The sequence below is a fragment of the Scyliorhinus torazame genome, chromosome 5 (genome assembly GCF_047496885.1).
Source record: "Scyliorhinus torazame isolate Kashiwa2021f chromosome 5, sScyTor2.1, whole genome shotgun sequence".
NCBI classification, from domain to species: domain Eukaryota; kingdom Metazoa; phylum Chordata; class Chondrichthyes; order Carcharhiniformes; family Scyliorhinidae; genus Scyliorhinus; species Scyliorhinus torazame.
This window is the reverse complement of record NC_092711.1, coordinates 34,772,680-34,787,326: the sequence shown is the minus strand read 5'-3', so window position 1 is coordinate 34,787,326 and position 14,647 is coordinate 34,772,680.

The following is a 14,647-nucleotide window of genomic DNA, read 5'->3' as shown; positions in this document are numbered from 1 at the left end:
ACCCAGCTGATCGGCATTGGGGGAGTCACACACACCCAGCTGATCGGCCACGGTGGAGGCACACACACCCAGCTGATCGGCAATGGGGGGAGCACATGCCCAGCTGATCTACATTGGGGAGTCACACACACCCAGCTGATCGGCAATGGGGAGGCACACACCCAGCTGATCTGCATTGGGGAGTCACACACACCCAGCTGATCGGCTATGGGGGAGGCACACATCCAGCTGATCGGCAATGGGGGAGTCACACACACAGGTGATCGGCCATGTGGGAGTCACACTGATCCAGCTGATCGGCCATGGGGGAGTCACACCCACCCACCGACAGTCTCTCCTGGTAATGCAGAATGGTAAATCTCTGCCTGTGTCTCTGCATGTATCTGTCTGTGCCGCTATCTCTGTCGCTGTCTCTGTCGCTGTCTCTGTCTGTTTCTCTGTCTCTGTCTGTGCCTGTGTCTGACTCTGTCTGTATCTGTGCCTGTGTCTCTGTCTGTGCCTGTGTCCCTGTCTGTGTCTGACTCTGTCTGTATCTGTGCCTCTGTCTCTGTCCGGCCCGGCCACCCAGCCCTTCCCACGGCACCCACAGCCCGACCCTCCGCCACCCAGCCCTTCCCACGGCACCCACAGCCCTCCCCCACCCAGCCCTTCCCACGGCACCCACAGCCCTCCGCCACCCAGCCCTGCCCACGGCACCCACAGCCCGGCCCTCCCACACCCAGCCCTTCCCACGGCACCCACAGCCCGGCCTTCCGCCACCCAGCCCTTCCCACGGCACCCACAGCCCTCCGCCACCCAGCCCTTCCCACGGCACCCACAGCCCTCCGCCACCCAGCCCTTCCCACGGCACCCACAGCCCTCCGCCACCCAGCCCTTCCCACGGCACCCACAGCCCTCCGCCACCCAGCCCTGCCCACGGCACCCACAGCCCTCCGCCACCCAGCCCTTCCCACGGCGCCCACAGCCCGGCCCTCCGCCACCCAGCCCTGCCCACGGCACCCACAGCCCTCCGCCACCCAGCCCTTCCCACGGCACCCACAGCCCTCCCCACCCAGCCCTTCCCACGGCACCCACCGCCCTCCCCACCCAGCCCTTCCAACGGCACCCACAGCCCGGCCCTCCGCCACCCAGCCCTGCCCACGGCACCCACAGCCCGGCTCTCCGCCACCCAGCCCTGCCCACGGCACCCACCGCCCTCCGCCACCCAGCCCTTCCCACGGCACCCACAGCCCTCCGCCACCCAGCCCTGCCCACGGCACCCACAGCCCGGCCCTCCGCCACCCAGCCATTCCCACGGCACCCACAGCCCTCCGCCACCCAGCCCTTCCCACGGCACCCACAGCCCGGCCCTCCGCCACCCAGCCCTGCCCACGGCACCCACCGCCCTCCGCTCCGCCAGCCACCCGAATGGAGATTGTCGGAGGTGCGGATTCCTGAGCAGCGGCTCCCTTCCGACAGCCGCCACTCCTGACGGGGGAGAGCTGCGGCGCCTGGAGACCGTGTTCCAGACTTTGAGGAGGTCCTGGTACAGGACGGGCAGCGCCAACAGAGAGTTCCGAAGACCCTGCTGGTCCACAGACAGGAGCTGCACGTCGTAGTTCAGGCCGAGCCCCTGGGGGGAGAAATCCGTCGCCAGGGCCCCACCGTGGAGGAGGCTCAGCGTACAGGTAACGCTGCAGAGTCTGAGGGTGGAAAGTGGCAGTCTGGGTGCGGAGGCACACCAGCGCCTGACCGCCCTCCGCCATCGGGAGACTCCAGACCTCCGCAGCGACCCCGTGCAGTCGATTGTCCCGGAGGACCCGAAGCTCTCTGGATGGTGGGACAAAGCCAGGGGGAGGAGTCAGTGACCAGCCGGGACCACAGCATGGAGGCGATCAGCTGGTTTATGACGAGAACTCGGCCCCTGGGGGACAGCACTCGGAGCCGTCCTGTCCAGCGTCCCAGGCCAGCGGTGACCTTGGTCTCCAGCTCCTGCCCGTTCGCCGGCCAGGCTCCCTCTGCCGGGCAAAGATGGACTCCCAGGTCGAGGCTGTTGGTCCGACTCCAGCTGAAGGGCCCGAGCTCCTCCGGGAGGGGGTCCACCTGCCACGGACCGACCAGGAGTCCGGAACATTTGGCCCAGTTGATCCGTGCGGAGGACGCGGTGGAGTAGACAGCTTGGCTTTCTCGCATCCTCCGGGGGTCCCCGGGGTCAGTGACCATGAGGAACACGGCATCAGCGTCCACCGAGAGGACCACCCCCCCGTCCGGCTCGGCCAGAACCAGCCCCGTGAACCCCCCTCCGCAGGAGGCACAGGAAAGGCTCCACGCAGAGGGAATAATGTTGGCCGGACAGGGGGCAGCCCTGACGCACTCCTCTCCCAAAGCGAAGGGGCGCCGTCAGGGACCCGTTAACCTTAATCAGACTCTCCGAGGCGGCGGACAGTAACCGGATCCGGGCGGCAAAATACCACCCGAACCCGACAGCTCGCAGAGTCCCGAGCAAATCCCCGGGCCCCACCCTGTCGAACGCCTTCTCCTGGTCAAGAGACAGGGAGGCGCTCGACATACCAGTCCTCTGGGTAAAGTGAATAATGTCCCGGGCCAGGTAGATATTGTCATAGATTGTGCGGTCCGGGACTGTGTAGGACTGGTCAGGGTGGATCATGTGGTCCAGCTCGGGGCCAAGGCGTAAACACAGCACCTTGGCGAAGATTTTATAGTCCGTGCTGAGGAGGGAGACCGGTCGCCAGTTCTTAAGTCGGCGGAGATCCCCCTTCTTGGGCAGCGGGGCAATGACGGCCCTGTGCCACGAAAGGGGCATCTCCCCGGTCGCGAAACATTCCCCCAGGACCCCCGCATAGTCACTCCCCAGGACGTCCCAGCTCGCCCTGAAGAACTCCACGGTCAGCCCGTCCAGCCCTGGGGATTTGCCCCGTGAGAGGCTGTCCAGGGGGCCGGTCAGCTCTTGGAGGTTGATGGCATTATCGAGTTTCCCGGCGCCCTCCGGGCCCACCTGCGGCAGGTCCTCCCACAGAACTCTGCAAGCGTCCTCGCTGGACGGACCCGGAGAGAAGAGGTCGGAGTAAAAATCCCTGATCAGGGTCCTGACCCCCTCCGGATCCGAGACGAGGGACCCGTCGTCGGCCAACAGCGTAGAAACCTGCCGACGGGCCCCGCGTCCTCTTTCCAGCGAGTAGAAGAAGCGGGAGCCCCGGTCCATGTCCGTTAGGAGACGGATCCGCGACCTCACGTACGCGCCGCTGGACCCGGCCAGTTGCAGGCCCCGCAGTGCGCTCCTCTTCTCCCTGTTCACCAGCCCCAGGGCCGGGCCTCATCGGGCTGAGCGAGACGTGACTCCAGATCGAGGAGTTCCTCAGCCAGGTTGGCAATCGTGGAGTTCCGTCCCGCCGTAGACCCCTCCGTGTACCCCTGACAGACGGCACGGATCTGGGCCTTGCCCACATCCCACCGTAGCCTCAAGGAGGGGAAGTCACCCCGCTTCCTTCTCCAGCCGGCCCAGAAACGGCAGAACGAGTCCAGGAACCGCTCGTCCTCCAGCAGCAGGTTGTTAAAGTGCCAGTACGCGGACCGTGTCTGAGCGCGGGACGGGGCGAGACCCGCCCACACCAGGTGGTGATCCGAGCTCGGCACCTGCTCCATGGAGGCCGTCGGAACGCTGGGCAAGTACGTCTTGGAAATGTAAAGACGGTCGATTCTGGACGCTCTGAACGGGGGCCGCACAGAGGTGCGCCCCCGCAATTCAGGATGGAGAGTCCGCCAGACATCCACCAAGTCAAAGGACCTAACCAGGTCCCTCAACTTCACCACCGCAGCCAGGCCGCGCTGGACTCCGATGCGGTCCTTGTCCTGGAGGGTGCAATTGAAATCCCCTCCGAGGACGATGCACTCGCCCGCCGGGATGGTGCTAAGAAGAGTGGACACCTTTTGGAAGAAAGTCGCCTGCTGCGGTCCGGCCACGGGAGCGGATACATTTACAAAGTGAATCACCGCTGCCCCGAAACGGGCCTTTAGGTGCAGCAGACGGACTGGCACCGGCTCCTTGACCCCCCAAGATCTCCGGCTGAAAATGTGAAGCCAACAAGATAGCCACCCCGCCCGAACGTGGGGCCAGGTGACTCATGAAGACTCCTCCTTGCCCCTCCAGGGTCCCCTGAGCTTCGTCACCCGGATGGCCCGGGTTTCCTGCAGGAAGCACACCCCGTACTTTCCGTCCCGGAGGATAGACAGGAACTGGAGACGGTGGTGCGCGTGGCTGCTGCCGTTGATGTTGAGGCTGGCCGTGGTTACCTCCATGTCAGCAGCAATAGTTATCCATCACCTTCAGTGCTCAGAGTGGGGGTACCGCCCCCTCCACTCCCTCAGGAGTCCCACAACGAACTGAGCAGCTTGGCGCTGCTCCTCCTGGTCTTGATCGAACTCCCGGGCCTCTCTGACATAGGCCCGGGCGGAGCCAAGGAGCAGCCCCAGGTTTCCCCAGCTGTCCAGGTCCAGCCGCACACAGTCCGGGTGACCATGGTGTGTTCCCAGAAATGTCCGGAGTTCCCCAGGGGGGACGAGGGGAGACTCGGTGTCGGCTGTGAGGGTGCCCTCTGCCTCGCTGCAGAGCGTGTCTAAATCCTCCTCCTCACCCGCCACCGAGCAGCCTTCCTCCTCCGAACGGTCACCTCCCGGGCTCGAGTCCCCCGCCACATGGAGTATGGCGGGCGGCACGGGCCCACCGGCTAACCCTTGGCCCGAGTCGACCCCACCCCCCAGGGTCGTCCTCAGGCAGGTCCCTCGCAGGCTCCTCCCGCGGCTCAGGGCCCGTGGACGGCGCCTCCACCCACGCCGGCGACTCCGGGACCTCGGACAGGCCCCCCGGAAACATGTCCGGCTTGAAAACAGGGCTCTCCGGCGTCGCCCGCCCGGGTGTAGAGGGCGGGGAACCTTCCCCGTCCTCCCCCGTCCACGGCCCACAGTGGCACGATGAGCGGTCGCTGCTGCTGCCGGCCCCCGGCGATGGTGAAGAGGAGGCGTCCGGGGAGGAAACTTGCACCGGGCGGGACGGGCCCCCAGGGGCTTCGACTCCGCTCGACCCCAGGTCCTCCTGCGCGGGGGGCGACAGCAGCACGAGGGGCTCGGGGGCCTCGGAGCCCCCCCCCGGCCTTGCTTCTCTTCATTGTGTGCCCCGGGCCAGGCGTCAGGGGGATGGGCACCAACACGGGAGAGATGGGGCAGGAGGAGCTCGGTGGGGAGGGAGGGCGGGACGTTTCATAGAACAACACGTTCTACGGTGGCCTCCAGCGTCTCCACCGCCACGTGTGTCCCGCCCACCGTGAGCCCCCTTTCCAGGGCCCGGTGGGCCGCCTGCTCGGCCCGCAGGAAGAACCCGGCCTTGCCGTACATCCGCGAGGCGGCTACGATGGCCGAGGGGCCGATAGCCCCGCCCATCGCACGGGTGCCCGCCTCAATGGTCATGGTAGGGTGGGCATAGCACTTCACCCCCAGCTGCCGCGTGAGCAGGCGGGAGGGCGAGGGCACCGCCGGGGCAGCGGAGCGACGGGAGGCTGCCGCCCCCACATAATGTCTTGTCCGCCCTGCCCCCGGCAGTGGAGGATGCCCCTTAGGTGCTGGCCAGAGGGTGGGAGGGCAGGAGGCCGGGCCTGCAGCCCTGGATGGTCCCACTCCCACCTCTGGCAGAGGGGTGGGAGGACAGGAGGCCGGGCCTGCAACCCTGGATGGTCCCTGTCCCACCTCAGGCAGAGGGGTGGGAGGACAGGAGGCTGGGCCTGCCGCCCTGGATGGTCCCACTCCCACCTCAGGCAGAGGGGTGGGAGGACAGGAGGCTGGGCCTGCAGCCCTGGATGGTCCCACTCCCACCTCAGGCAGAGGGGTGGGAGGACAGGAGGCCGGGCCTGCAGCTCTGGATGGTCCCAGCCCCACCTCAGGCAGACGGGTGGGAGGACAGGAGACTGGGCCTGCAGCCCTGGATGGTCCCACTCCCACCTCAGACAGAGGGGTGGGAGGACAGGAGGCTGGGCCTGCAGCTCTGGATGGTCCCAGTCCCACCTCAGGCAGAGGGGTGGGAGGACAGGAGGCTGGGCCTGCCGCCCTGGATGGTCCCGCTCCCACGTCAGGCAGAGGGGTGGGAGGACAGGAGGCTGGGCCTGCAGCTCTGGATGGTCCCAGTCCCACCTCAGGCAGAGGGGTGGGAGGACAGGAGGCCGGGCCTGCAGTCCTGGATGGTCCCACTCCCACCTCAGGCAGAGGGGTGGGAGGATAGGAGGCCGGGCCTGCAGCCCTGGACGGTCCCACTCCCACCTCATGCAAAGGGGTGGGAGGACAGGAGGCCGGTCCTGCAGCCCTGGATGGTCCCACTCCCACCTCAGGCAGAGGGCTGGGAGGACAGGAGGCTGGGCCTGCAGCCCAGGATGGTCCCACCCACCTCAGGCAGAGGGGTGGGAGGACAGGAGGCCGGGCCTGCAGCCCTGGATGGTCCCACTCCCACCTCAGGCAGAGGGGTGGGGGACAGGAGGTTGGGCCTGCAGCCTGGATGGTCCCAGTCCCACCTCAGGCAGAGGAGTGGGAGGACAGGAGGCCGGGCCTGCAGCCTTGGATAGTCCCACTCCCACCTCAGGCAGAGTGGTGGGAGGACTGGAGGCTGGGCCAGCAGCCCCGAATGGTCCCGCTCCCACCGCAAGCAGAGGGGTGGGAGGACAGGAGGCTGGGCCTGCAGCCCTGGATGGTCCCGCTCCCACCTCAGGCAGAGGGGTGGGAGGACAGGAGGCCGGGCCTGCAGCCCTGGATGGTCCCAGTCCCACCGCAGGCAGAGGGGTGGGAGGACAGGAGGCCGGGCCTGCAGCCCTGGATGGTCCCACTCCCACCTCAGGCAGAGGGATGGGAGGACAGGAGGCCGGGCCTGCAGCCCTGGATGGCCCCACTCCCACCTCAGGCAGAGGGTGGGAGGACAGGAGGCCGGGCGTGCAGCTCTGGATGGTCCCAGTCCCACCTCAGGCAGAGGGGTGGGAGGACAGGAGACTGGGCCTGCAGCCCTGGATGGTCCCAGTCCCACCTCAGGCAGAGGGGTGGGAGGGCAGGAGGCTGGGCCTGCAGTCCTGGATGGTCCCACTCCCACCTCAGGCAGAGGGGTGGGACGGCAGGTGGTCGGGCCTGCAGCCCTGGATGGTCCCAATCCCACCTCAGGCAGAGGGGTGGGAGGACAGGAGGCTGGGCCTGCAGCCCTGGATGGTCCCGCTCCCACCTGAGGCAGAGGGGTGGGAGGACAGGAGGCTGGGCCTGCAGCCCTGGCTCGTCCCATTCCCACCTCAGGCAGAGGGGTGGGAGGACAGGAGGCTGGGCCTGCAGCCCTGGATGGTCCCACGCCCACCTCAGGCAGAGGGGTGGGAGGACAGGAGGCTGGGCCTGCAGCCCTGGATGGTCCCAGTCCCACCTCAGGCAGAGGGGTGGTAGGACAGGAGGCTGGGCCTGCAGCCTGGATGGTCGCACCTCAGGCAGAGGGGTGGGAGGACAGGAGGCTGGGCCTGCAGCCCTGGATGGTCCCAGTCCCACCTCAGGCAGAGGGGTGGGAGGACAGATGGCCGGGCCTGCAGCCCTGGATGGTCCCAGTCACACCTCAGGCAGAGGGGTGGGAGGACAGGAGGCTGGGCCTGCAGCCCTGGATGGTCCCAGTCCCACCAGGCACAACACAAGCTTGGGCAGGTAGGATCGGGGAACTCCACTTCCTCACACCACCAACAGCTCTCACTTCAAGCTCTCTCACTTCACACTGAAGCTCCACTCAGCAACACACACAGACACACACTGAACAAGAGGGGCAATGTTTTCAGTGAAGTGGGAGGATTGGCCCCTCAGACTCAGATTTATCCTCAGTGAGCTGTGAGCAAACTCCAGCCCCAGTCTCTGACACGTGTGGAATGTCTGCCTCTGAGGACAGCTCACTATTGACATGTAAATGACTGACAAGAGATGCCAATCTCCTTGCTGTTGTTAAATTACACAGCATTGGATCCAGCAACTGCTGTCTTAACACAATCCTCCCACAGGGACCACATTTCTGTCTCACAGAATTGAAGCATAAGTTAAAATTCTATTGGGAAATGATTAAAAACAGTATTGGTTGAGATCTCCTCAGAGATGTGCGTACAGACCTACCCCCTGACTGTCTGTCATGAATGTTTTCAGTCTGTCCGCTGTGATTATTTACTAAAGATGTGTCTTCACAGGAGAGGCCAGAGGCATTTGTCCTGTCTGTGGTTATATTAATTCAGGGCACAGGAACAGAGCTAGCAAAGTCCTGTGCTTACTTCAGTCTTGATGTTAATATTTATTTCCTCCTGAGTTTCTGACTAGTTTGGGATGTCTATTCCTCTGTCTCCCAAGGACAGCTTTCTATACTCTGAGTAAAGACCGGCAAGGAACCCGAAGACGTTGCTGTCTTGGGAGTCTTTGATGGGGACAATCTTATTCTGTTCCTCACAGACAGATTTCCTCAGTGAGCTGCTCTATAAATTTGGATTCAATTTGATTTTTCCCACTGGGAGATGTAAAGTTTATTCCTGAATGGTCCTACTCCCCCTCCCCCAGCAGCTGCGGTCCCCCTCCCCCTCCCCCAGCAGCCGCGGACCCCTCCGCCCTCCCCCAGCAGCTGCGGTCCCCCTCCCCCAGCAGCCGCAGTCCCCCTCCCCCAGGAGCCGGGGTCCCCCTCCGCCCTCCCCCAGCAGCTGCGGTCCCCCTCCGCCCTCCCCCAGCAGCCGGGGTCCCCCTCCCCCTCCCCCAGCAGCCGCGGTGTTATCCGGGGCCGGCTGCTGGGCAGACGGATAGGTGGTAGAGGAGAGGGGGGCAGTGCCAGCCGCTGCCGCCGCGGAGGTGGTGTTGGCGGAGGCAGTCTGGGCGGGGCAGTGTCCCAGCTCCCTGCAGGCCTGGCACCGCAGGCCATCCGCTGTCCAAAACACCCTGTGGTCCTCCCCTTGATGGGTGTCATGTGAGAGTGTCTTCCAGAGCTGGGTGCAGCTGGGTTTTTAGCTCAGCCATTTTGCAGTTTTTAGTTTCAGTTTTGAGGAAAAGAGCTTGTCTGTGTCTGTGTTTGCAGTGAGCTGGATCTGCTGTGATCTATGTCATGATAGACTATCTCTGAATCATTTGGGTGATTTAAACTCATAATAGTAATGCCTTTAACCTGATGTGTTGCTGTTTAAAGGTGTTAAGTCTGTTGGATGTTTAAAGGAACATTTTGAGGGTTTATTTTGTGTTGTAATATTTTCGGGGTTCTCTTTGAAGTAATGGGTGTTAAGTGATCCAATGTTTATTTGAAAGATTAAGTTGAGTTCCTGAAATAAACATTGTTTTGTGTTTAAAAACCCACGTGTCCATAATTGTAATCCCACTCCTGGAGAACAAGTCGTGCGCTTTCAAATGCAACAATACATTAAAGGGGGAGGTTGGTTGAACTCATGATACATTTGGGGTTCTGAAAACGCCTCTCCCATAACATTGAGATCACAAAACGTCCCTCCGTGACCTCCTCCGGGTCAGACAGGTACAAAGCTGGTGGCGGAAGGTGTAGACATGGCGGAAGGAGGGGTCCCGCAGGCCGAGCTTCAGCGGCGCCGCCCCGGACCTGACCTCCCCCAATAGGTTGGGATGGGGCAGGAGGAGCTCGGTGGGGAGGGACGGCGGGACGTTTGATAGAACAACACGTTCTGCGGTGGCCTCCAGCGTCTCCACCGCCACGTGTGTCCCGCCCACCGTGAGCCCCCTTTCCAGGCCTGCAGCCCTGGATGCTCCCACTCCCACCTCAGGCAGAGGGGTGGGAGGACAGGAGGCCGGGCCTGCAGCCCTGGATGGTCCCACTCCCACCTCAGGCAGAGGGGTTGGAGGACAGGAGGCCGGGCATGCATCCCTGGATGGTCCCAGCCCCACCTCAGGCAGAGGGGTGGGAGGACAGGAGGCCGGGCCTGCAGCCCTGGATGGTCCCAGTCCCACCTCAGGCAGAGGGGTGGGGGGGACAGGAGGCCGGGCCTGCAGCCCTGGATGGTCCCACTCCCACCTCAGGCAGAGGGGTGATCAAACCGTGATCTTTATCAATGATGAGAATACAGAAACAGTGGAAGTTTAAACTGGACAGATATTTCACAGCTGGATTCACACAATACAGACAGCAATGTGTCGTAGATTGTGGAAGTGCCACAAATGTTGTCAAATGCAGGACGTGGGGTCCCTCAATGTTTCAATCTTGCTGAGAGACTGTCAGCCCACAGGGACAACATTTCTGTTTAATAGGACTGATGGACAAGTTAAAATAGTTCCGTTTCAAAGTTTAAAATAACCCGTCATTTTTCTATGCAGCTTTCGGAATCTGTCAGTGGAATTTACTTCATGCAGGCAAGTTTAACAAGTGTATGGGGAACTGATTAGAAGTTTTGATGGAGATATTCCTGCATTATGGAAATGTGTGAGATCTATTTCGCGTTGGGAAATGGATTGAGGATCAAAGGAAACAGTTGTTTTTTTAACTACATTAGACTGAGAGCCTTGAAGATTCACAACTTCCATGTGCTGTGAGAAAGGATTGATTAACCAAGGCCTATTATTCAAATACTTCAGACAAGTGAATAAGCTACAGGAACATTGAATATACAGACAGAGACAAGCAGACACCTGTAATCGGAGCTTAAACTTCATGTTTGAATGTGAAGGGCTGAAATAAACAAGAGTCCACCCTGGGATTCGGTGCAATTTGAGTTCTGCTTTTCCAAAAAATAAAAATAACTGTCTGCAATGAAAAATGCCTTGGACAGGACAGAGGGATTTTGACTCTGTATTTAACCCCAGACAGTATTTGTGTTGTGAGTGTTTGATGGGCAGTGCAGATGAAGCTTTACTCTGAAACACTGGAATTCAGTCTCAGGGCTGATTTAATCAAAATGCTTCAGAATAATAATTGATGTTGTACATCTCGTGTGTGTCTCAGTGACAGCTCTGAAAATGTACAGCACAATCTCATCCTGTTTCTGTGTGTCTCTCTGAAATTAGCTGGTCCATTTCCTAAATTACTCCTGACTAGATTTCAAAAGGGCTCCATTGCCTGTGAAGCAGTTTGTGATACCCAAAGGTTATGAAAAGTGCTTTCGAAAAGTCTGTCCCCAAGCTGCTGTGAGGATGTTCAGAGTCAGTGTGTGTCTTGGGTCACACACAGGCCAGATACACCTCTCCAAGTTAAAGGTGGAGAATGGATCTCGCTCCATTTGAAAGCTGTATTGACCCAGTCTGTCTGAGTTTGAGTATCTGTGTTTCTGTACACGTGTGTGTGTGTGTTGGGGGGGGGCGTTTATATGTGGCATTCTTTACGCGGCACTGGAAGTTACACGGTAGCACAGTGGTTAGCACTGCGGCCTCACAGCTCCAGGGTCCCAGGTTCGAATCCCGGCTTGGGTCGCAGTCTGTGCGGAGTCTGCACGTTCTCCCCTTGTCCGCGTGGGTTTCTCCCGGGTGCTCCGGTTTTCCCCCTGACGTCCCGAAGGACGTGCTGTTTGGTGAATTGGACATTATGTATTCTCCCTCAGTGTACCCGAACAGGCGCCAGAGTTTGGCGACTAGGGACTTTTCTCAGTAACTTCATTGCAGTCTGTGACTGTGTGTGTGCCTGTGTGTGTGTGTGTATCTGTGTGTCTGTGTGTGTGTGTGTCTGTCTGTCTGTGTGTGTGCCTGTGTGTGTGTAACTGTGTGTGTGTGTGTGTGTGTCTGTGTGTGTGTGTGTGCCTGTGTGTGTGTGTGTATCTGTGTGTGTGTGTGTGCCTGTGTGTGTGTGTGTGTGTGTGCGTGTGTGTGTGTGTGTGCCTGTGTGTGTGTGTGTATGCCTGTGTGTGTGTGTGTGTGTGTGTGTGCCTGTGTGTGTGCCTGTGTGTGTGTATGCCTGTGTGCGTGTGTGTGTGTGTGCGTGTGTGTGTGTGTGTCTGTGTGCCTGTGTGTGTGCCTGTGTGTGTGCCTGTGTGTGTGTATGCCTGTGTGTGTGTGTGTATCTGTGTGTCTCAGTTTGACTTTGTTTAGTACTGATTGAAGATAATGAGATAGAAAGTTTGATAGAAAGTTTGGCAGCATTGTCGGTGTAAACAATAATGACAGAGACAGTGTGAACCCTGAAGAGAACGCCATACCTGGGCCCACTCCCCTATCCCGTCGCTGTCACCCCACCTAACCTGAACATCTTTAGATACTGTGGGCAATTTGGATTTATCACGGCCAACCCACCTAACCTGCACGTCTTTGGACGGTGGGAGGAAACCGGAGCACCCGGAGGAAGCCCACGCAGACACGGGGAGAACGTCCAGACTCCGCACAGACAGTGACCCAAGCCGGGAATCGAACCTGGGACACTGTAGCTGTGAGGCAGCAGTGCTAACCACTGTTCAGTCCCGGCTCTGGGTCACTGTCCGTGTGGAGTTTGCACATTCTCCCCGTGTTAGCCTGGGTCTCACCCCCACAACCCAAAGATGTGCAGGGCAGGTGGATGGGCCGCGCTAACTTGCCCCTGAATTGGAAAAACTGAACTGGGCTCTGGATTTATTGTAAAAATATTTTTATTGCCGTTTCCACAATTCTGTGCATTGCGGCTAGTTTTCATTTCTCAGAGAGTGAAAAGGCTTTCTCTTACGTTGCTATCGTTACAAACTGTTGCCGTTCAGTTCGGCGTGTCTGCCCCCCCCCCCCAACCCCCCTTTCCCTAACCCTTCCCCTCTCTCCCCCGCAGACCCTCCGTGATGCCCGTCCGGGCCGACCTGGTGTGTGACCCCCCTGCTCCTTGTTTACCCCCTTACCCCCCCCTTCCTTTCTCCCTCCATCGGTTTCTGCCGTGTTCTTTCAGTGGATTGGGGGGGGGGGTTCCCCCTCCCCATCTCTCTCGGTGGGGGGAGGGGTCCCCCTCCATCCCTCTCGGTGGGGGGGGGATGTTCCCCCCTCTCCATCTCCCTCGGTGGGGTGGGGGTTCCCCCCTCTCCATCTCTCTCGGTGGAGGGAGGGGTCCCCCTCTCCATCTCTCTCGGTGGAGGGGGGATGTTCCCCCCTCTCCATCTCCCTCGGTGGGGTGGGGGTTCCCCCCTCTCCATCTCCCTCGGTGGGGTGGGGGTTCCCCCCTCTCCATCTCTCTCAGTGGGGAGGGAGTTCACCCCTCTCCATCCCTCTCGGTCGGAGGTGGTTCCCCCTCTCCATCTTTCTCGGTGGGGGGGGGTTCCCCCCTCTCCATCCCTCTCAGTGGGGGGGGGGGGTTCCCCCTCTCCATCCCTCTCGGTGGGGGTGGTGGTTCCCCCTCTCCATCTCTCTCGGCGGGGGTGGGGGTTCCCCCCTCTCCATCTCACTCGGTGGGGGGGCTTCCCCCTCTCCATCCCTCTCGGTGGGGGGGGTCCGCCCTCTTGATCTCTCTCGGTGGAGGGGGGGTCCCCCTCTCCATCCCTCTCAGTTGGGGGTGGGGTTCCCCCCTCTCCACAACTCTCGGTGGGGGGGGGGGATTCCCGCCCTCCATCTCTCGGTGTGGGGGATTCCCCCTCTCCACCTCTCTCGGTGGGGGGGGGGTCCCCCCTCTCCGTCTCTCTCGGTGGGGGGTCCCCCCTCTCCATCACTCTCAGTGGGGGGGGGGTGTTACCCCCTCTCCATCTCGCTCATAGAACATTACAACGCAGTACAGGCCCTTCGGCCCTCGATGTTGCGCCGACCTGTGAAACCACTCTAAAGCCCATCTACACTATTCCCTTATCGCCCATATGTCTATCCAATGACCATTTGAATGTCCTTAGTGTTGGTGAGTCCACTACTGTTGCAGGCAGGGCATTCCACGCCCTTACTACTCTCTGAGTAAAGAACCTACCTCTGACATCTGTCCTATATCTATCTCCCCTCAATTTAAAGCTATGTCCCCTCGTGCTAGACATCACCATCCGAGGAAAAAGGCTCTCACTGTCCACCCTATCCAATCCTCTGATCATCTTGTATGCCTCAATTAAGCCACCTCTTAACCTTCTTCTCTCTAACGAAAACAGCCTCAAGTCCCTCAGCCTTTCCTCATAAGATCTTCCCTCCATACCAGGCAACATTCTGGTAAATCTCCTCTGCACCCTTTCCAATGCTGCCACATCCTTCCTATAATGCGGCGACCAGAACTGTACGCAATTCTCCAAAAGCGGCCGCACCAGAGTTTTGTACAGCTGCAACATGACCTCATGGCTCCGAAACTCAGACACTCTACCAATAAAAGCTAACACACCGTACGCCTTCTTAACAACCCTCTCAACCTGAGTGGCAACTTTCAGGGATCAATGTATATGGACACCGAGATCTCTCTGCTCATCCACACTGCCAAGAATCTTACCATTAGCCCAGTACTCTGTCTTCCTGTTATTCCTTCCTAAATGAATCACCTCACACTTTTCTGCATTAAACTCCATTTGCCACCTCTCAGACCAGCGCTGCAGCTTATCTATGTCCCTCTGTAACTTGTAACATCCTTCCGCACTGTCCACAACTCCACCGACTTTAGTGTCATCTGCAAATTTACTCACCCATCCTTCTATGCCCTCCTCCAGGTCATTTAGAAAAATGACAAATAGCAGTGGACCCAAAACAGATCCTTGTGGTACACCACTAGTAACTGGACTCC